Here is a 24,729-nt window from a genome sequence, read left to right on the forward strand (position 1 = left end):
TGATGGGGTATAAATCTGGGATTGGGCTGATGTTGCCACGTCCCTCCATTTGGCCCAGGGTTTTGTCCACTGGCGTTATTCATGTTTGCCTCTGTCTCCATAGTCATGTTTGCCTCTGTCTCCATATTCACGTCGTCCTTTGGTTCTGACATAGGGAGGGATTCAGGGTTTTCCCTTTCAGAGGTTCCTTCAGGGTTTTCTGACACTTCTTCATTTCTCAGGTTGCTTCCATCAGCCACGTTGTTTTGGGCTTCTAGAAGAGCCCGAGCATACGCCCGAGTAATCGGTCGTCTGGCTTCTTCAGCCACTCTTTTCTGTTTTTGCCCCCTTTTTTTCTTGCCTTTCACGACCACTTCGGTTTGAACTTGTGCCAGAGGACGTGTTTCAGGATTTGGTGTTTGGGGTTTTTTGAGGTCATTTTCCGATCTTTGCAAAACTGTTATATTTGGGCTCACGACCACTTCCATCTGTGCTTCTGCCATTTTATATGCGTCTGCGTCTGCTTCTGCGTCTGCTTCTGCTTCTGCTTCTGCGTCTCTGTGTCTTCCTTATCTTGGTTTTAACAAACAGGTTGTTTTGTTGTTCTGCCACCAAAGAGTTGCTACAGTTGACTGAATTTCTCCTTCCAATGACAGAATGTGATGACATCACGAGCTTTGTGCCTTTGATTCTGTGATTGGATAATTCCAAAATAAAATGTACACAAGTTTACTTTTAAAAAAGTTATTTTATTTTGTAGTATATGTTGAATTAACACTATAAAAGCTACTCGACCAGAATTGCAGTTAAAAATAAAACAAAAGCAAAACACAAGTTTTTATAAATGGTTGTTACAAACAAACCTAACCAAAGGAGAAGACGACTGTTTAGTGGAAAAATATTAGACATGCTCACTCATAATAACTGTGTAATAATGTAAACTAAGACATGTCGAAAACATTGATATTTAGTTAAAGGTATTTATTCAAACTATCCAATGACCAGCATGTTTTACTTAATGTCTGTAGGCACTGGGAGCTTGGTGGTTGCCTAGGCGACAATATGTCATCTATGTTTTGTTTCTAATTCAGTTTCACTGGTGAAACTAAGAAACAACAGGCTGTAGAGGGACACGTTAACAGAGCTTTACTAACTCTTACTGTCATATCCAGTGTGGACAAATCTGTATAGATTTATATTAATATATTAATCATTCATTTGAATAACCAAGGATGCAAAATAAATATCACAGGAGAGTTTATGAGACCACAAACACTGATGAGGTCCAGTTCAAAGAAGCAGATTTTTTGGGGGGGATTTTGTGCAAGATTGATGGTTATTCTACATTTTAATAGTTTTAATGATAACATTATCACACTCCTTTTTTAACAAATGTAAATTAAATGTTTCAGTCTGTATGGAATTCAATTTAAATTCTCATCTATAAAATTGTGTAAAAGTATTTTTTTTTACTTCTTAAGCATGTTTTATTATTATTATTACTAACCCTGGTTAATGTAGCAGTTTGAGGAAAAATCCCACTGCAGACGCTCTGGTGCTGTCTCAGGATCGTTAATTGTTTTTGCAATATGTGTGGAAATAAAAGTTGATCACATGTTTAGCAAAATGTTTGCACCTGGAGATAAGACCAAAGTATATGAAAAACATCTTTCCAGTGACTTTCAGGTAGAATTTATGACACATGTAGTTTTTTTTCTTTCAAAACTGTATATTTGCTGTTAAAATGGAACAAATAAAGCCCGGCCCATATAGCCCTCCGTACTTCATGCAGACGTGCGGTCTTGAAGCTACATTTCACATTAGTTCTCCCTCAAAGTGCATTCAGAAAAAAACCCCACTTGTGATAAACCACGGCAGACCCGGAGACATTTTCAAGCTTTTCAGTATGCTTTATTGAGGCACACGGTTGCTGAATACACATGAATGGCTGCCGCATCCCAGCTGCCAGCCAACACATCCACAACACCAACAAGTCAGACAGCGGAAAGCCTTTTAAGTTGGCGAGGCGTGCTAGCAAATGCAGCGCAGGTACATCCATCTCACCTGCAGCAGCATCGCTGACCACGCCCCCCTCCACACCACTCTTTCCTCATAGTTGCTCGCCATCGTTGCTCTCAGAGGGCAGAAGGTCCCGATCAAAGTGCACAGGTAACTTCCCTTCACATTTCACGACAATGATCCTGTTAGTGAGAAGCCTGCCTTCATACTGGCAGCTGGGTTTCCTGGCTCCCTGATGCTTTAGCTTACATTTAATTATGCGAAACGTTGCGGTACTATACGTCATGCCGCTATTTTCATCGTACCTCCCATCACCTCTACAAATGGATTTGATCTTTGCTGGAATGCTGAGGATGAATGTGTTGGTTTCCTTACAACTGTTGTCAATGTTGTAGATATTCCTATTTGATATTTCTGTGTTACACTGCTTTTCAGTCATCTTAGCATCTACATGCTGTCTTCTAAACTTTTCATAAGGTCTTTCTTCAGGTCGGTTCTTGCTTGGTTGAAAATTGTTCACTTTGGAAAATCCCTTTGCAAAGAGCAGCACGAGCATCATGCAGACAAACAGTGTCTTCATTGTCTCCTGGAGAAGAAAACACATGGGCATTTTTTCACATTAAGAATTTGGTAGATACATCCTTTTGGATCCTGAAGCTCAGTAAGTCGTCTTTGTGAGCTGCAAACACACAAGACAAGAGGGCTGATAGACCTTTTTCTTTAAATGAAAGAAGTAGTTTTATTTATAGTTTTCTTTTTGATTTATTTATAATCTTATATAGAAATTTGTTCTGTTTATTTTTCAACTGTTAGGACGATTGAAAACTATCAAGCTTTATAAATATCCTGAACAAGCCTGATGTGGACAGACAGACTCCTGGAAGCAGATTCAGGCGTGATGATGTCATTTTCAACTGGAAAAAGAAGCTTTGAAAAGCTGAAGTAGTTGTCTTTGAATGTTTAGATATTTAACCTTGTTGTATTACTTTATATTTTATATTTATCGCATTAAGACATGAAGATATTTGTTTTTGCCTTAAAATTTAGTGTTTTCATTTGTACTTTTTGTCTTTTTTTTTATTGTGTCATTTTGCCTTTTTTACTTGATGTGATTTGGATAAATATATATTTATATCTACAGATATATTGAGAGAGTTTTTCTCTGGGTTTCACAAGCCCATTTTATAGATAAAAGTCCAGGTCATAATAAATCTGGTTCATTAAGAACAAAGTTTAAATCCTATTTAATGGAAATGCCTTTCTGCACTCAGTTATTCTTTCCTGTCATATGTTTCAGTGTGCTCTGCAGTAACAATGACACACTGCAAAATAGAAATAAAACAGAACTCAAGACACAATGGATTTTCCTTCAATTTGTATCTGTTTATGTGTAATTTATAGGATTTTTTATTTCAAGCTTTTCCAAATTAAGACACTCACCTTTTTTTTCCTTTACTAATGAGCAGTCGGCTGATTAACCTGCAGTGGTTCAGGTACAAGTTGGTTGTCTGGAACAGCAGGTGATGAAGATGTCGTGAAGGGTCTGTGGTTAATGTATATAGTGGGTTCATTACATAACTGGATAGGCAACATCTGACATTCAGTTCAAATACAAAAAGATCTTATTTAAACACAAATCAGCAAAAACAGGTCTCTCACCGTGCAAGCATACAGCTTACGTAAGTTTAGTATGCTCACCGAATCCAGTGTTTAGTGTAGCAGCAGAATTATCACAGTTTATGGAGATGTTCAACGTGAGCCTGCTGCCCAGCTTTAAAAGGAAAATCATTTAAAATTATACATAATAAGTTCTTACCAAAAGAGGAATGCAGACGGAGATGAGCAGAGATCTCTTCTAGTGCAGTTCAGATGCTGCTGTGAGTTATAGTTCACTTCTGTCACAGAGGAACAAAGTGTGTTTGGATCTGGACACTTTGATTTTTATACTTCTGATCAGCACCACCTCAAATAATCCTTTGCATCCACACCTACATCACTAGCCCACCACTTCTAGGAAACTTTAACACTTCCCTGCTTGTGACTCAGAAAGATAATGCAAATATGATGATCACTGACCACAAGAACCTGCATGTAGATGCAGCCTGTTTTTCCACATCTGGCTTTAGAAAAAAAATTCATGCACAAACAAATAGATTTAAAATAAAAAGACGTGTTGGTATATTTTGACCTTTCAAATAAACTATTAACACTTCTTTTTTCCCTTTTTTAAGTATATGTTTTGGCAAATAAAGTGAGTGTATTGACCATTTGCAGTTAAAATGTTGGACAATCTTTTTATTTTTGTTTTACTACCAGTTGGTTGTAATAATTTCATATGAGGATTTAAATGGATGTATAACAAAACAAAGGATAAAAGTGTATATATAAAAGTATATTTAATGAAGCTGATCGAACAACAGTGCAATATGTCATGATGACAGTGTTTACAATTTTGGCAGGAGAACAAAAGATAAATATTATAAAATACAAGACATGAAAATCTCAGAGGTCAGGGGTCGGGGGCCCAGGAAGTCTGACCCGCAGATTCCAGGTCTGACTTCAAGTACATAAAATATCATCTTTCTTGTGGGGAAGGAGCCTGAGTTAGAGCAGGAAGTTACACCATATTGATATTGTTGGGGTAGCCTCAATGCCAGTATTGGACTCTCCAGTTTCCTTGAAGGAGGTTTGACTTTGTGCCATTGTTGGCTGGACTCTGTGCTCATTGATATCCCAGTATCAGTGAGTTAAGACAACATGCATTTATTTTCTGTGTGGCACACAACAAGAAAACAAGCCAAGAGAGAACACATCAGCCTCCAATGACAGTTTATTAAAAAGTTTATTGGAGGTTATTTGTTGTGTTATTGAACCTCTGTGTTAATGAAAGTGTGTCCTTAATAAACGTACTCCATAAGGAAGTGTGTTCACAAGTGCACAGAACACATTAGGGCACAGGTCAATGATCGATTTTACAATTGTATTGTTAGATCGATGGACACTCTCGGATACTTGGATACTCAGGTGATTAGAGGAGCAGAGATGATCAGCTGATCAGGATTTGGTGGGGAGTTGGATCAGGTGGTGGAGAGATACAGGACAGGCCTGACATACACAAACGTATAGTGAAGGTGCAGAGGCTCAGATCTGTGACATCGTTAAGTCCCAGCTCAGTGTCCATATTTAGATGTAACAGTGCTATATAGACTTTACCTGGTAACTTGTATGAGTAATGTTTTCATCTCAGGCATGTAAATTTCATTTGTGAATATATTTTTAATACTTGTACAACAGATTTCTTTGAGTGTTAAATAGAAAATATATGCTGAAAATGAAGTGATGGGTAGCACTGTTTAGTTCACCCCTGCTCTCGAAACAACGTAGGTGGTCCAATTAACATATTTGCATTTTTTCATTTGCTTTTGCTGTTTCACTTGCAAAATATTTCCAGTGTGACATTTGATCAGGTCTTGTAAACCTCGTCGTTAACCAAGGCTGCTGTACTGATCACCGGATCTTAACTTAATTGTCACAGTGCACTCAGAACAAAACAGCCATGCAGAGATATGAGTCACAGTGACATTAAAACTGATGAAGACAGTCGTCGTTAGAACCAGCAACCTGAATGAACTAAAAAAAATAACCTAAATTCAACTGGTCTAAAATATCAGGATCTCAGTGTTAAGTCCATATTTTTGAAGTAGAAGCTTTTACTGGTTTTACTTAAGAAAAAGAAATAATAAGGATGAATATGATGATTATGTTAGTTTAAATGAATCAACACCCCCGAGTCATTCTAACTACCAGAAACCTCGAAGCACAGGCCGAGGGGGCGGTGTGGCAGCAATTTTTCACACCAGCCTATTAATTAATGAAAGACCAAGACAGACTTTTAATTCATTTGAAAGCCTGATGCTTAACATTGTCCACCCCAGCTGTGAAACTCAGAAACCAGTCTTACTTGTTATCATCTATCGTCCACCTGGGCCTTACACAGAGTTTCTGTCTGATTTCTCAGACTTTATATCTAATTTAGTTCTGAGCTCAAATAAAATAATTATTGTGGGTGATTTTAACATCCATGTAGATGCTAAAAATGACAGCCTCAACATGGCATTTAGTCTGTTATTAGACTCAATTGGCTTCTCTCAAAATGTAAAAGAACCCACCCACCACTTTAATCACACTCTAGATCTTGTTTTAAGATATGGCATAGAAACTGAACATTTAACAGTGTTTCCTGAAAACCCTCTCCTGTCTGATCATTTCCTGATAACATTTACATTTACAATAATTGATTACACAGCGGTGGAGAGTAGATTTTATCAAAGTAGATGTCTTTCTGAAAGCGCTGTAACTAAGTTTAAGAATATAATCCACCCACTGTTATCATCTTCAATGCCCTGTACCAACACAGAGCAGAGCAGCTATCTGAACGCTACCCCAACAGAGGTTGATTATCTTGTTAATAATTTCACCTCCTCACTACGTACGACTCTGGATACTGTAGCTCCAGTGAAAACTAAGGTCTCTAATCAGAAGTACCTGACTCTGTGGTATAATTCTCAAACACGTACCCTAAAGCAGATGACTCGTAATCTGGAGAGGAAATGGCGTGTCACAAATTTAGAGGATCATCATTTAGCCTGGAGAAATAGTTTGCTGCTTTATAAGAAAGCCCTCCGCAAAGCCAGAACATCTTACTATTCATCACTGATTGAAGAAAATAAGAACAACCCCAGGTTTCTCTTCAGCACTGTAGCCAGGCTGACAAAGAGTCAGAGCTCTGTTGAGCCAACCAACCCTTTAACGTTAACTAGTAATGACTTCATGAACTTCTTCACAAATAAAATTTTTATCATTAGAGAAAAAATTACCAGTAATCATCCCACAGATGTAATATTATCTACAGCTACTCTTAGTACCATTGATGTTAAGTTAGACTCTTTTTCTCCAATTGATCTTTCTGAGTTAACTTCAATAATTACTTCCTCCAAACCATCAACGTGTCTTTTAGACCCCATTCCTACAAAACTGCTCAAAGAAGTCCTGCCATTGATTAATTCTTCGATCTTAAATATGATCAACCTATCTCTAATGGTCGGCTATGTACCACAGGCCTTCAAGCTGGCTGTGGTTAAACCTTTACTCAAAAAGCCATCTCTAGACCCAGCAGTCTTAGCTAATTATAGGCCAATCTCCAACCTTCCTTTCATATCAAAAATCCTTGAAAGAGTAGTTGTCAAACAGCTAACAGATCATCTGCAGAGGAATGGTTTATTTGAAGAGTTTCAGTCAGGTTTCAGAGCTCATCACAGCACAGAAACAGCTTTAGTGAAGGTTACAAATGATCTTCTTATGGCCTCTGACAGTGGACTCATCTCTGTGCTTGTCCTGCTAGACCTCAGTGCAGCGTTCGATACTGTCGACCATAATATCCTATTAGAGCGATTAGAACATGCTGTAGGTATTACAGGTACTGTGCTGCAGTGGTTTGTATCATATCTATCTAATAGACTCCAATTTGTGCATGTAAATGGAGAGTCCTCTTCACACACTGAGGTTAATTATGGAGTTCCACAGGGTTCAGTGCTAGGACCAATTCTGTTTACATTATACATGCTTCCCTTAGGCAGCATCATTAGAAGACATAGCATACATTTTCACTGCTATGCAGATGACACCCAGCTCTATCTGTCCATGAAGCCAGATAACACACACCAATTAGTTAAACTGCAGGAATGTCTTAAAGACATAAAGACCTGGATGGCCGCTAACTTTCTGCTTCTTAATTCAGATAAAACTGAGGTTATTGTACTCGGCCCTGAAAATCTTAGAAATATGGTATCTAACCAGATTCATACTCTGGATGGCATTACCTTGGCCTCCAGTAACGCTGTGAGGAACCTTGGAGTCATTTTTGACCAGGACATGTCCTTCAACGCACATATTAAACAAATATGTAAGACTGCTTTCTTCCATTTGCGCAACATCTCTAAAATTAGAAATATCCTGTCTCAGAGTGACGCTGAAAAACTAGTTCATGCATTTATTACTTCCAGGCTGGACTACTGTAATTCATTATTATCAGGATGTCCAAAAAACTCACTGAAAAGCCTTCAGCTAATCCAAAATGCTGCAGCAAGAGTACTGACAGGGACTAGAAGGAGAGAGCATATTTCTCCTGTTTTGGCTTCCCTTCATTGGCTTCCTGTTAAATCCAGAATTGAATTCAAAATCCTGCTCCTCACATACGAGGTCTTAAATAATCAGGCCCCATCTTATCTTAATGACCTTGTAGTACCATATCACCCTATTAGAGCACTTCGCTCTCGCTCTGCAGGCCTACTTGTTGTTCCTAGAGTATTTAAAAGTAGAATGGGAGGCAGAGCCTTCAGTTTTCAGGCCCCTCTTCTGTGGAACCAGCTTCCAGTTTGGATTCGGGAGACAGAAACTATCTCTACTTTTAAGATTAGGCTTAAAACTTTCCTTTTTGCTAAAGCATATAGTTAGGGCTGGACCAGGTGACCCTGAATCCTCCCTTAGTTATGCTGCAATAGACGTAGGCTGCCGGGGGATTCCCAAGATGCATTGAGTTTTTCCTTTCCAGTCACCTTTCTCACTCACTATGTATTAATAGACCTCTCTGCATTGAATCATATCTGTTATTAACCTCTGTCTCTCTTCCACAGCATGTCTTTTATCCTGTCTTCCTTCTCTCACCCCAACCGGTCGCAGCAGATGGCCGCCCCTCCCTGAGCCTGGTTCTGCCGGAGGTTTCTTCCTGTTAAAAGGGAGTTTTTCCTTCCCACTGTCGCCAAAGTGCTTGCTCATAGGGGGTCATATGATTGTTGGGTTTTTCTCTGTATTTATGAAGCGCCTTGAGGCGACTTTTGTTGTGATTTGGCGCTATATAAATAAAATTGAATTGAATTGAATTGAATTGTGTTGGAATTTGTCCAGTTTAACAGCTGCAGTTTAACAGATGAAATCATGTTCAGCGCTTTGTCCTGTCAGTAAACAGATTCTTTATTTGCACTGAATGGGACAGCATATATTTTCACTGCTTTTGGCATAATGACAATAAAAGATAAATAAAAGATAGTTTCAAAGTCTGACCTGCAAAGCCCGTCCACCCAGTGTCCTCCTCAGTCATGCTGGTTGCATGATTGCTGTAGAAGTGCTAAACTACTGTGACCTGATTAATTGAACTGAGCTCACACTGCAATAACTAATCAGTGAGGTGGTAGTTTAAGTACTTCATTACCAGAATGTATAAATGAAGTACATCAGAAGATGTTGGGGAAGAAGGACTTTACCGGGTGGGCCTGGACCCCCGAGGCCTGTCCCTGTGCCGACCTCGTCTGAGTCTAATAGATTTATAAGATAGAGCTCATCAAAAGACTAAGATATGAATATAAACATGATATTTGTCAGTTTAATTTAATGTTAAGTTAACCAGAAACCTTTACTCTTCCAACTCCTCTACTTTGTCTAACAGTTAGCTTAGCTTAGCCTAGCCAAGTTTTCTTTGGGTTTCTCGTGTTTGTTGTTCTAGCGTGTAAAAGAAGTCATCTTGCATCACTTCTGATTGGTGAGCATGACTAGTACAAGAGAGACCATCAGTTTATATAACATCATTTTATATAACACTGTATTTCAAACCTCGATCAGGCAAAACATGGAGGCTAATTGCAGTTTTTGCAAATTGCTAATTGCATGGTTTCAAATTGCAATTTTGATTTTAAGTTGACTAATTGTTCAGACCTGCTCTGGGGCCTGTCTGAAGTATTAAATTGACATATATTTGTCTCCACACCTACGCAGGAGAACTTTTTTGTAAGTGTGAAATGGAAAATAGAAGAAGTAGAGATGTGGGTGTTCCTATTTACATATTTTTATTTTCTGTTTCTTTAGCCAAACATGTTATTTGATCAGAGCACCTGCCTGTACACCTGCTGTTAACCAAGCAGTTATTTTCTAGCTGCTACACTGATCACAAAATCATGACATATGAATGACAAGAAGTGTCCAGTGTCACGTACCGATATTAATGACAACAATGATGGGTCAAAGCAACATATGATGAACATTTATTACGATATCATGATAAATGTAATGCAGTGGGATAACTTCTACAGTTATTATGTTAGCGATGATGCCTCTTTGCTTTTCATTTATACACAGCTTTGTGGCGTATGATGGAGTGTCAGGGCCACATTAAGATGATAACCTGCCACGGCTGCTGTACCCTCTACAACACGGCTTGTGTCGATGATTTAGTGAAGCAAACTGATCAGCTGTCTTATTGTGTCTTTTGTGTGTTTGGTTTTGTGTTTTCAATGAACTGAAAGCCCTCTTTAATGCACGAGGGTGTGACCATCAGTGTTGGGTAAGTTACTTTAAATTAGTAACTTAGTTACATTACTAGTTACTTCCATCAAAAGTAACTCAGTTACTTCAAGTTACTCGCTACTTTCAAAGTAACTAGTTACTAGGGAAAGTAACTTTGGTTTTACTCAGACTTCTCTTGTTAATGTGTTGCTAACTGGATACCCAGCAAGAGTGCCAGTCTTCTAGCTTGCTTACTTGCCACAGTGCACTGTGCTACCTACCAAAGGAAAAAATAATGTGCATATTTCCACGAGAGAAATCCCACGCCTGGACCGTCGTTGACCGCCGCATGATTCTAGCCTACGTTACAGCGTCATGTGCGCTTTTTACATCCAACACAAAAACTGCAGTCGTGGTGCTTTCGATTGTATTCAGAACTCAGAAATTCTGCCTTCCGAATAGGAAGATGTAGGTAACACCAGACTGCAGATGAGTTGCATACAGAGCTGGACTGGGACAAAAAATCAGCCCGGGCATTTTGACTAGAGACCGGCCCACCATTATAGCAAAAATCATAAAGCCTTTGAATGAAAACAAACACTGTTGTGACAGTGATGTTCACTGTCTTGATGGTATACATGTATCAATCTATCAATCGTTTGTTGTAAGACTCAGATAATTATTTATTAAAAGCTAGACATTTTAAATGAGAATAAGAAGGTATTTCTTTGTGCCCCCCTTTCCCTGTTAATGCCCTACCTGGCCCCCTGGCAAAACTTTGCTAGATCCACCCCTGCACAGTTACCAGCTGTCAGCTACATAGAAAAGGATCCTGGTGTTATTTGTCTCTCAGATCAGTTCATAACTTCCCTTCAACTCATTCATGTCACCTAAAAGGTAAACCTGTTTCTCCATCACCTGTTCAGCTCTGATGATTCAGTAAGGACATCTCCTGGTCTCATCTTCATGTTTCCCTCTCACCACATATCCAAACCGATATCATGACCAGCAGCTTTACAGCTGTGGCTCCAGCAAACATCAGCTGATACTAGAAAGTAATATTAAATAAATTCTAACAACAGCTGATCAAACGTGCTGCTGTTGTTTAACGTGACATCCGGTGGTTTTCTCTTTCTGGCGCAAAGCAGATGATAAATAAACAAGAGGGAAAAGCCAATCAGCTGATCATTGATCAGTTTCATGATTAAAGTAGCAACAGGAGAGGGAGGGGAGAGAATGAGAGAAGAAGAGGCAGCTGTGCAGCGTAAACACAGAATAAATCCAGCTTTGTGTCTTTTTCATTGTAGCTGAAGTCCGGGACAAACTGTGTTCCTTTTCACCTAAATACGAAACCCGTAATATTTTGTCTGAATACGAGACGATTCCGTTTTTTAGGGAACGGTTGGCAACTCTAATAATTAACCGTATGAACAAAATAAAGTTCAACATCAGTAACATAGCACCACCCAGCTGTATAGAAACTCCGTCATGCTAGCTAGCACGCAGTACGAAAAAGTCAGCACAACGAAAATAAACTCCACCTAAACTTGGTTCATATCTGACCCAGATAGACTGCAGGTTATAACTTCTTACCTGAAGTTCAGTTCACCTGACACTCAGACGGGCGGCCGCTTCGGGTCTCTCCTCCTGCCTCCCCTTTCTCTCATCCACCTGCTGGCTTCCACCACTTGCTAATGTTACTGAATCTGTGGAAGCTCCGCGATAGCCACCACACGAAGTAACGAATAACGAGCCTATCTAAATCCCAGTAACGAGTAACGCGTTCCTGATTTTGGCATAATAACTAGTTACCGTGCTCGTTACCACAATAATAACGTAGTTACTGTAACGCGTTACTTAATAACGCGTTAGTCCCAACACTGGTGACTAGGGATGGGTACCGGTATCCGGTGCCATGATGGCACCAGTTCTGACATAAACGGTAGTAACCAGACCGAAAAGCAGCGCACATTTCGGTGCTTTATTTCGGTGCTTTTTTTTCCTGAGCTGTGATACACTTTAGATTCTAGCCAATCATTTTACGTTTCCGAGGATAGTAGGCGGGTCCAGGTACGTACGTTCTTTTAGAGCAGAGCTACAGATTAAAAATGCCCAAGGAGGACCAGTCAAATGTATGGCTGTACTTCACAGCAAAATATGCAAACTCAGCAGCCTGCAACAAGTGCTTTAAGCTGATACTGTGATACTGTCAAAGGAGGTAACACCTTGAATCCGATGAAACACCTGGCGACGCATAGCGTTTTTTTTAAAAGCCGAGAAATGCGCCGTATTTGATAGCTTGCTGCGAGACCTCACACCGTGCACATCTACTGCGGGTGGGTTGCCAGTTATCGACCCGGAGTTAGCAACATCCCCCAAAAACCCGAAGAATAGAGTCCTGGCCCCTAGCCCTGCCAGTGTAGCAGAAATGATGACGGATGATGATGGCGGCAGCAGCCGTTCTTCTCTGCGTGAGTAGCGTAATGTTGTTCGTGTGTAATTTACGTTGAGTAGGCTAACCACGTTATTACATTAATGCATGTAAGGTGAACTAGCAAACATCATCATAGCTACATGCGGCTGTCTTGTTTGATGGCAGATACTCCCTTCACCCTGGCCAAAAAGGCTAAAATGACCAAAGAAAAAGTGGAAAACAGTTAAACATGAGAGGTTTTTGGATAAAGTTTGTGTTTTTTCCATTGTTTAAGCACTGCTTCCAGCCAAGAGTGATACCATATATGCCCCATAGCTGCAGAAAAGGCTAACATTGTTATCTTTTTACAAAAAAACAGCTGAACATGAGAGGTTTTTGGACAAAGTTGGTGTTCTCCATTCTTTAAGCACCGGTTTGAGTACCGTTTAAGCACCGGCACCGTTTCAAAAGTACCAGTTTGGTACCGGTATCGGATAAAACCTAAACGATACCCATCCCTACTGGTGACCATCCACATCCTCTCATCTGTCCAGTGTCAGCCATTCATTTTGTGCAAATGGTCTTTTTGCACCATAACTTTATTGTCCTGATACTGATCATCACACTGTGTATGTGCGCTAAAACAGCAATCATTTCACTGCTCAGGTTACAAAATGTCATAAGATGCTGCGTGGCCGTACAAGATAGACTTTGGTTAGCAACTCTCTGAGGCTTTTACTATGAAGCAGAACGCTGTCTTTTCCGGCTAACTTCAAGAGTCGAGTTATCCTTTGAACCTAATCTGCTCCAAAGCAATTTATGTTCCAAATGTGAGATCAACAGGTACAAAATCACCACCTACTAACCAGTAAGACCAAAAAGAACAAAATAAAATCACCAGTCCTGGAAGATCCCTCAGACCGCTGTGTGCAGAGAGTAGGAGGGTGTAAAAATTTTTCAGCAGAGTCTGACGTCTTTGTCTTTCCATGATTAGCAATGATAATGAATATAGATTCTCTACAACTTTACTGTTTTGTACGTATTAATATATGATCCTAAAGCAGGACACCTGCACTGTAATTAATGACCTCACATCACATGTTTAAATTACGCTTTTACATTTAACCTTTTAATCAGACCAACAAAAAGCTCATACTCCATTTTAGCAGCGGTCATTGTGACACTGATGATAAAACTTGTGTAAAATTGCAAAACTGTAAAAAGAAATAAAAAATAATTAATTTTAAAAAAAAAGCATTTTTGTAGCTCAATGTTGAAATTACAGTTAACTTTACTGGTTGGCTGTTTCACTGGTAACACTTCAAAATAACATGCTAAGGTTTAATAGGTTATAAGGAATATACTCTGAGCCCTGAGCCCTGGGCAGTGTTGTGCTAATAAGAGAAGGTTTGTGTGTGCAGTGAAACAGTAAGTTTTGTATTTCATAATTTATTGATTTTCTATTATCCTTTCTGACCTACATTAATGAAGCAGCCATTAGAGCACCATGTCCGCTCTAATAGTTCTGTAGTTTGATGCTTGAGTCATTGCACACTTGTTGAAACTCCCTCACCCGTCAAAGCAGCGTCTGTGTTATTCGCGTCCAGCAGATGGCAGTGTTTCACGGCTGTGTGAAGCTTCAACTGGATTGTTCGTTTAAATTAGATGGTTTTATAGAATAGTTTGTGTTTGCCATGTTACAGTGGGGAGGAAAAACTCCCTTTTAACAGGAATATCTAGACATGAATGAGTATTCCAGTGGGGCACTATCTGTGCTATCTATAAGAAATATTAGGAACAACAAAACAAAGGATCGCGTCCAGTGGCATTTTAAGAGAGTGAATACCGACGCTAAATGTCTTTGTAAAGCAAAAGCACTTTGTTAGCCTTTACAGTGTAAAGCTATGGATCAATGTGCAGTGAAGAAAAATCGAGGTAGCCAGTCTGTCCTTTCCTAACCAATCACAGAGCTCCTTACATTGCACCATGTGGCTAATTTGCATTTTACTGATATTGCTGGGCTGCTGTCAATCATTTTGTCTTTATATTACAACAGAGCATTGACCTTTAACCTGTTTAATTCATACTGAGTATTTAAAAAAATGTATTGTCATAATAAATTCTGCCTCACTGAAACACCATTTTGCATTAGCACCTGACTTGTCACTGATGATATCACTGCACGAGCAGCTTTTAGGGCAAAAGGGGAAGCTACATTTAAAGGCTTTACTATCTGGACTTTTTGTATCCCTCCCATCTGCTCATAGCAGATGGCTAACCCTTCCCTGAGCCTGTATCTGCTGGAGGTTTCTTCCTGTTAAAAGCGTGTTCTTTCTTCCCACTGTCACCAAGTGCTTGCTCAAAAGTGATCATTTGATTGTAGAGGTTGTGTATTTATGTTGTACTCACTGGCCTGCATAATGCAGGGTGAATACTTATTTTGCTGTAATATTATCTTAGAAAAACCTGGTTGACAAAAATTTACACATTATAGAAATATAAAGCTAACATGGCCACCACTTCTGCTACTTTTACCACAAATAATTTCCTGAAGCACAGTAAAAGTCTCTCTGTTACCGACTGTTAGAAACCCAGCTCATATTTGGAGACAGTGGCTTGTAGCCTCCTAAAGGAGAGAGAAGGACATTTGTTTTAGTAATAATCTAATAACAGGCCAATTTTCTTCCTTCATCCAGACTTCATTCAGCAGAGAGCCATAAGCACAAGAAATGAGATGATGAGTGAGATCCACATTTTTTTTCTCAAACCCAGAGATTTATTGCTACGTGATAATGCCCACTTACAAAGCATGGAAGCTTAGTTGCAGTTTACACTCACTGATCACATTAATCAAATGTCTTTATGTTACAGGTTTAAAAGTTTTATCCAAGCACATCTTCTCCATCACTGCTGGCTGGACACCTGTTCCATGGATGTGTCCTCTCTCTCTGTTTTCCACCCTTTCCCTGTGTGCCAGTTCCCCTCCGTCTGTCTTTTATGCGCTCGCTGTCTCTCGCTTATTTTTGTTGTGAAATGTATGAATTTGTAACCGTGTTAAGAAATGACATCAACTGAATGCAAGCAAAACTTCCAACAACAGTCAAGTATTGCTTCACTGTAAATCTGCAACCTCTGAACAAAGATCCACAAAGTTCCTTTTCCAGGACGTCTTTTTAATTCAGGAAAGTCTTCAGTTTTCATGTCTTGAATTTTCTTTTATTATAGTTATTAAAATGTACTGAAGATCGACCGATGAGCTAAAAGTCAAAGCAGAAGAGAGGACTTCTAGCTTTTTGCTTTGTCTTGCCTTGTTTTAACGCTGTGAAAACGCAGTGCAGAAAGAAAAACTAAAGCTTGTAGTGAAACAAGCAGCAGGTTTTACAGTTATTTACTCTTAATTATACAGTGACTCTGCTGTAATTCTATTGTAAAGTGCATTTTATAGCAACTCATGAGTCAGATGTTTTTCTTTACTTCTGTGGGGTTTTGTTTGTTTGTTTGTTTGTTTATTTCCAGTATAGGTTTTCAAATAAAATGGGGGGGATGTGGTTGTTAAACTGTTGCTTTGTGGAGCGGTGACACTGATGACTAGGACAGTGTTGTAAAAGGTGTAGCATAAAAAGAAGTCACAGAGGAATCCGTGTCCTTTTTCTTTCTGTTGCCTCCACAGGTCTGTTCTCTCCTTTCTGCATGACCCTCAGCTGCACACAGGTCAGTCTTTGGACTCGTCATTTTGATCTTCTATAATGTTTTGCTTGAGCATGTCCTGCTTTTCTGTAATGTTATTTCTACAGTTTTAGCAGTTCTTCTTGAGGGAAAGAGAAAGATCTAAAAATCTTATACGTTATATATGTTAAATAACATGTGTAGTGCTCACATGTAATGCAGATGTTAGCTTTGATCTAACTTCCAATAAATCCTGATTGGATGTTGTTAGCGTTAGCACTTGTGTTTGCTTCTACACGTTAATAGGAGATGCCCATATAACCAGGCTCTGCATAATGAATTCACTGTTACCATTTACCAGCTTCAGAGAATTTCACTCAGCAAAGACGTCTTTACCAACTGGTGCTGCAGACGAGTGCCTCCTGATTGAACAACTGGAACCAACCACTCATAAGTCAAGGAAAAAATGAAGGTAATCTTTAAAAATGGTGTTACAAATGCTGGGCAAAACAGAAGAAGGTGTTTCTAATTAAATACTAACATTTATGAGATGAGGTTTATTCTACTGCGTAATTATTACGCAGTAATTACGCAGTAATTACGTAGTAATTGCTGCGCAGCATTAACTAAACATTTCCAATAACGTTTTTTACTGGAACTCAACAAGCTCTTAAACACCGATTTGGGAAAGTTGATCATGTCCTGAGATTTCTAATGTAATTCTGTGTTTTTCTTCCTCAGGGAATCACGAGGGTTCAGTGTTCCTGCTTGCTGCTGCTTCTGCTCTCTGCTGCTGTGCTCACACAAACCTTTGAGTTCAAAAAGGAACACATCCTTCCAGAGGGGTCAAAAACGTGCAATGACATGATGAAAAAGATTAACAAAGAAAATACATGCAAGGCAATAAATACTTTCCTGAAAGAGAAGGTGGCATCAATTAAGGCTCTGTGTGAAGACAAAAAAAAATGACACCATCTCCCACACGTGTGACGTCATTGACTGTAAGAGGACGAGTGAGGAACCTTGCAAATACAAAAATCTAGACCTTGTCAGATTATAATATTATTTTATGCCATGTTAGACCCTTAATTAAAGATGGTGAATTATTATGTAGTTTTAGTTTGCATTATTCTCCTGAATTAGAAGAAGGTGATAACTATTGCATTTGTTAAGCTGAGTTGCATTACATTAGACTGCTGGTTTATTGTGAATGAATGATATTGTTTTATGATGCATTATACTGCTGAGTTATGAGAAATACTGTTTGCAGAAAGTCATCGCCTTATTTGTCTGATTAGAAGAGAACAGAACATACTGGAGTTTTCTGCCCCATCTCAGCAGGAGCAGATAAACAGGGAGCCAAGGTTGTAGCTTAGGCACTGTGTGAGAGAAAGAATGTGAATGTTTAGGCTTTTATGATTAGGTGGGGCCACTAGAGGCTATAAGAGTTTGATCAATGCTCCACCATTTTGAGATCTGATGCTGTCTGCGTACGGTGTCCATCTCCCACGCGTGTGATCATTAAAATCATCGTTTGACTCAACCCGGCCGGACCAGTGTTGTTATTGTGGTTTTTCCTCTTGTATCCATCCCCAATATTTGAATCCGTAACAGTTTGGGGGCTCGTCCTGTGGTATTGGGGTGGAATTTTGGAGGTTTGGACGGTCCGAGGTTGTCGAACGGACAGGCACAAGCCAGTGGTCTGACGTGAGTGGGCATAAGCCGGCTTATACAAAGGTAAGGCACTACCTGTTGAATTGCCAAATTGGACATGATAAAATTAAAGTCTACTCACTGAAAGTACTGGTAGATGTCTGTTTGGATTTTGATGAAAAATCTCATGAGAACTGTGACAGTACTGAGTAGTTAGAGCAGTTGGACTGCTGAGTGAATTTAGTTTGATAGGGAATTGGTCATTTTGTGGGTTAGAGTCCCCATTGGTCAGACAGGTTGGACCTGCGTCAGTCATACACTTGTTTTGGGGTGTTGACTGTTGTTTCAAAGTATTATAAATTTTTCAAGAACGGCAGTTGGACTGCTAAGAAGCGCATAGCCCGGAGGTTACGCTCCCTCCTGGCCGTGGACGCGCGACCTTGACCTGTCGGCGAACAGGGTTAGTTCAGTTTGGCTTAACTGTGGGGTACGGGGCATCCTGGAATAAGCTAGGAGTTAGAGGCTCCTTACCGTTTGGAACGGTATCTGCGCTTTTTTGGGCAGCAAAGGTTGGACCTTGGGTGTCGGACACTTTTAAATTGAGTTAGGGACTTTAGAAATGAGGCCAGAAACTGTTGGACAGATACTGGTTAATTGATCACAAAAAAGTTGGACTTTTTCGGTTGGACCGTTAACTTAAATTTGTCAAAATTGTGTAGGCGCTAAATCTGTCAGGCCTGACAGTGGTTGTAAATATAAGACGTCTTTGTAATATAAAATAATAGAACTGTGTGTGAGACGAGGCTGTGTGTGACGAGAACGCGCTGCAGCGCTGCGAGCTATTTTTAGACGGTGTGTGAACATGCAAATGAGGTGGCTGCTGTGAAGCGCACGGAGGACTTTTGCTTCCTGTTTAGCGTGTTTTTTGAGTTTTATAATTATAATTTGCAAATACTGTTAAAGACCTGTAAATAAGACGCTGATTTTGCTGATTATAATATTACAAATAAGGTTTTGAATGACTAGGGTGAATGTTTGATGTCTGGCTGAGGTTTGAAATAGACGAGACAAATCGTGCATGATTTAGACCGACACTTCAGTCGGCAGAGTGAGATTGTGTGAGAAATACAGCTGTGATTTGTTTCAGTTTTATGGTGTGAAGCAGGATTTATAAGATTTTTAAAGTGACTCTTGGTTCAGCCCAATAATATAAGCGGTTACATTTGATTTACTGTTGGTTTGATCATAATATAGGGTGTGATCAAGCACGAATTTCAGCTGTGTGTGTGACAGGAACTCTGCATGCCCATAAAAGGCAACGGCCAGACTGTGAGAAGTATGCACCGAGAGAGAGAGAGAGAGAGAGAGAGAGAGAGAGAGTAAAATCTAGTCAGATGAAGTGAGTGGATGTTTTCAGAAAAGTAATAGTAAGTGAATGTTTTAGTGTGTTAATACAGGTGGATTTCTCCCAACCTGGAAACCTGAGTACAGCGACAAAAGCATAAACAGAATTGGGACGACAGACAGGCCAAGCTTTGGCTCAAAAGTTTACAGCTTGACCTCACTTTGTCCCCACCCGGAAAATAAGCTTAAAGGACATCTTCTCCTCCAGTTATCAGTTACCATCACTGGAAATTTGCAGGCAAGTTTTTGACTGAATTGTTATTGGCACCATGTGTCCCTGAATCTCACAAGCAAGCTCTGACTCCTGGCTGAAGACATGGAAAGCTGTTATTTAAGGTGGGAAATCAAAATTTGGGAAACAAAATAAAAACACACACACAACCAAAGAAATATATGAGAAAGGCACGTGTTAGAGAAATGCCTCGTTTGAGAAAAAAGTTAAATTAACCCACCTACAAACGCACACACACGCAATGAAGAAACAGCTTTGGGTGCCTTGAAAAGCGCTATATAAATCCAATCCATTATTATTATTATTATTATTATAATTATTACATTCATGAACACGTGAAGATTTTCCAGCAAGGTTAAAGCAGCGAAACTTAACATACACCTGTTGTTGAATGAAAAAGTTTATCCACTACTAACAAATAAACTCTCTGGGTTGCAGGACAACAACTTAACTTCAAAAAAAAAAAAAAAAGACACTGGTCTGACCAACCAGTGATGACACGACAAATTTAGTGGTTAAAAGATTCAAATTGTGACATGTTTTCTGCTGATTGATTAATACAAGTGATTACTGAATGAAAGAAAATTCCTTTTTGGGCTTTTAAACATGATCTTAAGAATTTTAACATGTACCTGTGTTGTCCTGTCAGCTTGGTGGGTTATGAGTTGATTATATAGTGAGAAAAAAAACAAAAAAAAGGGGGAGAGAAGGCTGACACAGGGCCTGGCTCCGTTGTTTCTCCCCTCTCTGAATAACACAGCCAACACAACATCATTTTCCTGTTCGTCTGTTTTTGTTTTGTTTTTGTTTTGTTTTTGTTTTTTCTCTTTATGCTTGATTACAGGCTGCTTTGCCGAGGCTGACCTGGACTCCTGCTCTCCCCTCTACCATCTTTGATGTGACCCTGACCAAATGCTACAGCAGCTGGACCCACAACAACAACCTGAAAATGTCAACAGAGCGGCAGGAAAACGATCTCATGCAGCGGAGACGGAGAGCATTAAATCCAAGGCCCGTTTCACTACACGGGGGAGATTTCCAGACAGCTTCAGCTAACAGAGCTCTGACGAGACGCCCATTAAGCCCAGAGGAAAAGTGAGGCCGAGCAAAAGAATGCTGACCTTAACAACTCTGCATTAAAACTGTGCAGGACAGTGACGGACCAACACGGATGATCGGGCAGCAAAAAGGGCGTGCCAGAGACAGGAGGAGTAACTGAGGTCAGGAGGCACCTCAGAATGGACAAAAGCACCAGAAGAAAATAAGCTGAAGGCACAGGTGTCGGGGCTCGGCCAGGAGCTGACCTCTGAGAAGAGCCGGACAGCAGAGCTGCAGAAGGCCGTGGAGCAAAGCAAGGAAAACATCAATAAACTTCAATCTGACGTGTACGGAAAAGACTCTGAGGTTTCTGCCCTCAGTAAGAGCTCAAGGCATCAGAGCAAAAACTGAGCATGGCTCAGGAGGAGCTGGCTGCTAATCGAACCCATCAGTCAGGCTTGGAGCCCCAGACACAGGACTTGAAACCAGGCTGGAGCTTGCTGGAGCAGGAGGTCGCCAAACCTGACAAGAAGCTCCTACAGCAGGAGCAAGCCCTGAAGGAGCTACAGAAGCAAAAGGGTCAAGTTAAGGAGGAGCTGGACAAGGAGAAGATGCAGGACACTGGAGAAAAGGACTGCCTCAATTGGGGCCAGAACCAGTATGGACAGAACTTTGAGCAGCAGCACCAATGGATGCAAACAGACTGAAATGGAGGAGGGCAGGACCCCAGGGCACGCCTCAGGCCGTGGTTTACCCAGAACACCAGAACAGGAAAGTGACGAACACAAACACACACAAACACACACACATCTACATGCACTGACTCAGAATGAAGAGAAACACACATATGAACACATATGCACTCGTTGATTCACTGACACACACACACACACACGCGCTGAGTCAATTGAGTGAGAAATGACACACACACATGCACACACTTGTGCAATGAAGAGTGATACACACACACACACACACGCTGCTGCAATGAAGAATGCTTTACTAACAAATGCTTATGCTGACACGCAAAATGCTGCACACAAACATCCAAATACAGAATCTGTTACAACAACAAGAAGCCATTGATTGTTTATTGGTTAAATGCATTTCATGTCACCCAGAGGGCGTTTGTGTAGATTTAGGGGACAGGGTCTAAGGCAGTTTGGTTATGAAAACAATGTCTGTGCGTGATGTCTGTTTATGGCTCAAGGCCTCGACTGAATTGTTTACTGTGCTTCACACAGCCTGATAAGGAGCAGTGGTACAGAGTGAAAATGATGAATTAACGGAGTGAGATTTATATCGGAGCGCCACATTTTTGTGATTGAGATTTACTTGAAGGAGGAACACACTGAAAAAGAAATAAAATAATAATAATAAAAAAAATAGAGAAAAAAAGGGGCCAGCCCTTGGATTTACGTAAGCATCTCGTGTGTATTTAACACAATTGCCTCAGGCTTTAAAGATCTGTACGAAATCCAACAACTCAATTTGTTCTCATTGAGATGACACGATACAATCTAATAAGAGTGGTTAGCTGCTGAACTCACGGAATCCACAACACCGCATAAGATTTCAAACTACAGGAAAATCACTGGAGTTATAAGAGGCAGACAGCGACACACACACCACATGCATGCTATTGCTATTTATTGTGAATTAACCTGTCAAGGACAAGAACAAAATAATTCTGCATCAAATACAGGAAATCATAGCTTTCCTGTATTTCCTACATTGTTGGCATGCTGGTTGGTGCTGTTGCTCCACAGTAAGAAGGTCTTGGGTGCAGGTCCACAGTCTGGCTAGTTTGCAGTGGTTTCTCTCTGGGTGTTCTGGTTTCCTGCCACAGTGAAAAGTCATGCAGCTATTAGAGCTAGGTTAATTGATGATTCTAAATTATCCATGAATGTGAGTGTGAATGGCTGTTTGTTTCTATCTGATAGACTGGTCAGCTGTCCGGGGTGTACCCTGCCTGATAACCTATCACTTTAGGGTTATTTCCCGGCCCTGCTGCAACCAGGATAAAGATAGGAGGATGGTAGTTGTTGTAGACCCATTCAGTTTTTATGGTAACCAGGATCTAGACTTTGTTGAACCGCATGCAATATGAAGACAACATGTAGTATTTAAGTGACCAAGTAGAATTTGAATAAAAGTTATTGAATAGTGTTGAAATAAACTGACAGAATTGAAGGATCAAAATATTCCAGGATCTCAACTTACTCCATCTGAACATGTTTCAATCGTGTTTTATGAACACAAAATGCAGGTTTGCTGAATATGAAAAGGTTGTGTTGATTTAACTCAGTTGTTTAAGTTTCTGTCGGAGCAAAACATTTGTGTGCAACCAGTGTCCACTATTGAATCAAGTAAATCCAACATGCTTTTGTCAGGGCAAAAAGGAGTTACGGTCCCTGTATTCCTACACAATATTGTCCCAGGAGGGAGAAAAACTTTCTGGTGAATTTTAGTTGATTTTTGGGTTTTGCTTAACACTAGGTTGATTTCATCAGTGAGGTTTGGATTGTTTTCTTTCTCTAAGAGAGAGAAAGATGGTTTTATGCTTGGACATGTTTGCAATGGGCCCCAGTATTTGTTATTATATGAGTATTTTATTGGTTACGTTTGTTTTTGCTTTTGTTACAGTGCACTGAAATAAGAACATCTGAGAGGTGTGATCCACCGGTGGCGATATTTTGGTATTTTGTGAGTTCCTGATTTAACAAATCAGCTCTTTAATCCAGGCCTGAGAGATTGAACTTTAAAGCGCTATAAAATATTCTTACTGAAGACAGTCGCAAAGTGTTTTTCTCCATGATTATAATGGGCTGGGGAGAAATTCACTTATATGGGACACTGATCACATGAGAAGTCCTGAGCCTAAAAGGATTGCAGCGAGTCAATCCAGTCAAAAAACAAGGAACTGTTTTCCTTTAAAATGATGACGTCATCTTGCTGGTGAGGGAGGCTTGAATAGGTTGCGCGTGAGACTCCATTATCAGCAACTTCTGGTATGAATGTGTGTGGATGTATGCATGTGGTTGGACTGTGATGGACTGACGACTAAAAGTTCTAATGGACTTGATACTGAGACAAAAACGGTGCCGACTTTAGGATTAGTAAATGTCCACAAACAATTCACCCAGCCTGTAAAAAAAGGTGGATGTTTTGTCTTGCTTTGTTTTGTTTTTACAGGAACAGAAGGATGACAGAGACTAAAGGGGGAGACTGTAGCTTCACATGAGCGTGAACTGCAGACTGAACCCTTTGGTGGCTAATTTTGAGTTACTGATGTTTGCATTAAGAAAATTGTGTTTTAGTAGCTGTGTTTCGATTAATGTATCACATTATATTGTTGGGAAGGTTAAATGCTAAATTGAAGAAAAGGTTTGATTTCACTCATGACTGAACATGTTATTATTAACCATAGCAGCCCACTGTAAAAAGTCAATTAACTTTTATAGAGGAAAAAAAGAAAAGAAAAAAGCCAAAAAAAAAAAAAAAAAAACACTCTATTGAGGTCTGTGAATAACAGGGGAATGATAGACTTGTCACATTCAAAATGGAGATATGTAAGGATAAACACTGGTCCCCATCTTTTAGGTCCTTTCATTGAAATAGTCAATAATTCAGAAAAGTAGAGATATAACCGACAGGGGCATGTGCTGAGAGGTGGTGCTGCACAGGAACAAGAGCAAAATAAAGAAAATTTTTGTGTTTAGCTTTGAGAAATTCAAATTAAAATGTACCATTACACTCAGAGGATCAATATGAAATCAAATATATGCTAATTTTGTATGAAGTACATGACTGGTGACTGTTCTGTCCTGGGCTTTTGTTTTTACAGCACCCACTTGACCACACCAACAGTTTCTCGCCACCAAAAGGGGGTACTTGCAAAGAATAGGGAGGAATATCATCAAAACTGGGAAAGGTAAGCCCCAAAAAAGGGGGTGATAACACCATAACTTTCACTTATGGTCAAATTCTC

General features: G+C 39.9%; 1 long non-coding RNA gene across 1 annotated transcript in view; it reads left to right on the forward strand.

The window, feature by feature from the left end:
• LOC146360585 (uncharacterized) overlaps nucleotides 1-18,160 on the forward strand; it is a 37,268-nt gene extending 19,108 nt beyond the window's left edge. Inside the window, exons 2-4 of the long non-coding RNA XR_014799459.1 lie at nucleotides 16,416-16,456; nucleotides 16,773-16,883; nucleotides 17,153-18,160. This is a non-coding gene — a long non-coding RNA (uncharacterized LOC146360585). The remainder of the gene's footprint in view (nucleotides 1-16,415; nucleotides 16,457-16,772; nucleotides 16,884-17,152) is intronic.
• The last annotated feature ends 6,569 nt before the right edge of the window (nucleotides 18,161-24,729 follow it).

The sequence above is a fragment of the Perissodus microlepis genome, chromosome 23 (assembly GCF_051167445.1).
Source record: "Perissodus microlepis isolate ML-2025 ecotype Zambia chromosome 23, ASM5116744v1, whole genome shotgun sequence".
Lineage (NCBI taxonomy): Eukaryota > Metazoa > Chordata > Actinopteri > Cichliformes > Cichlidae > Perissodus > Perissodus microlepis.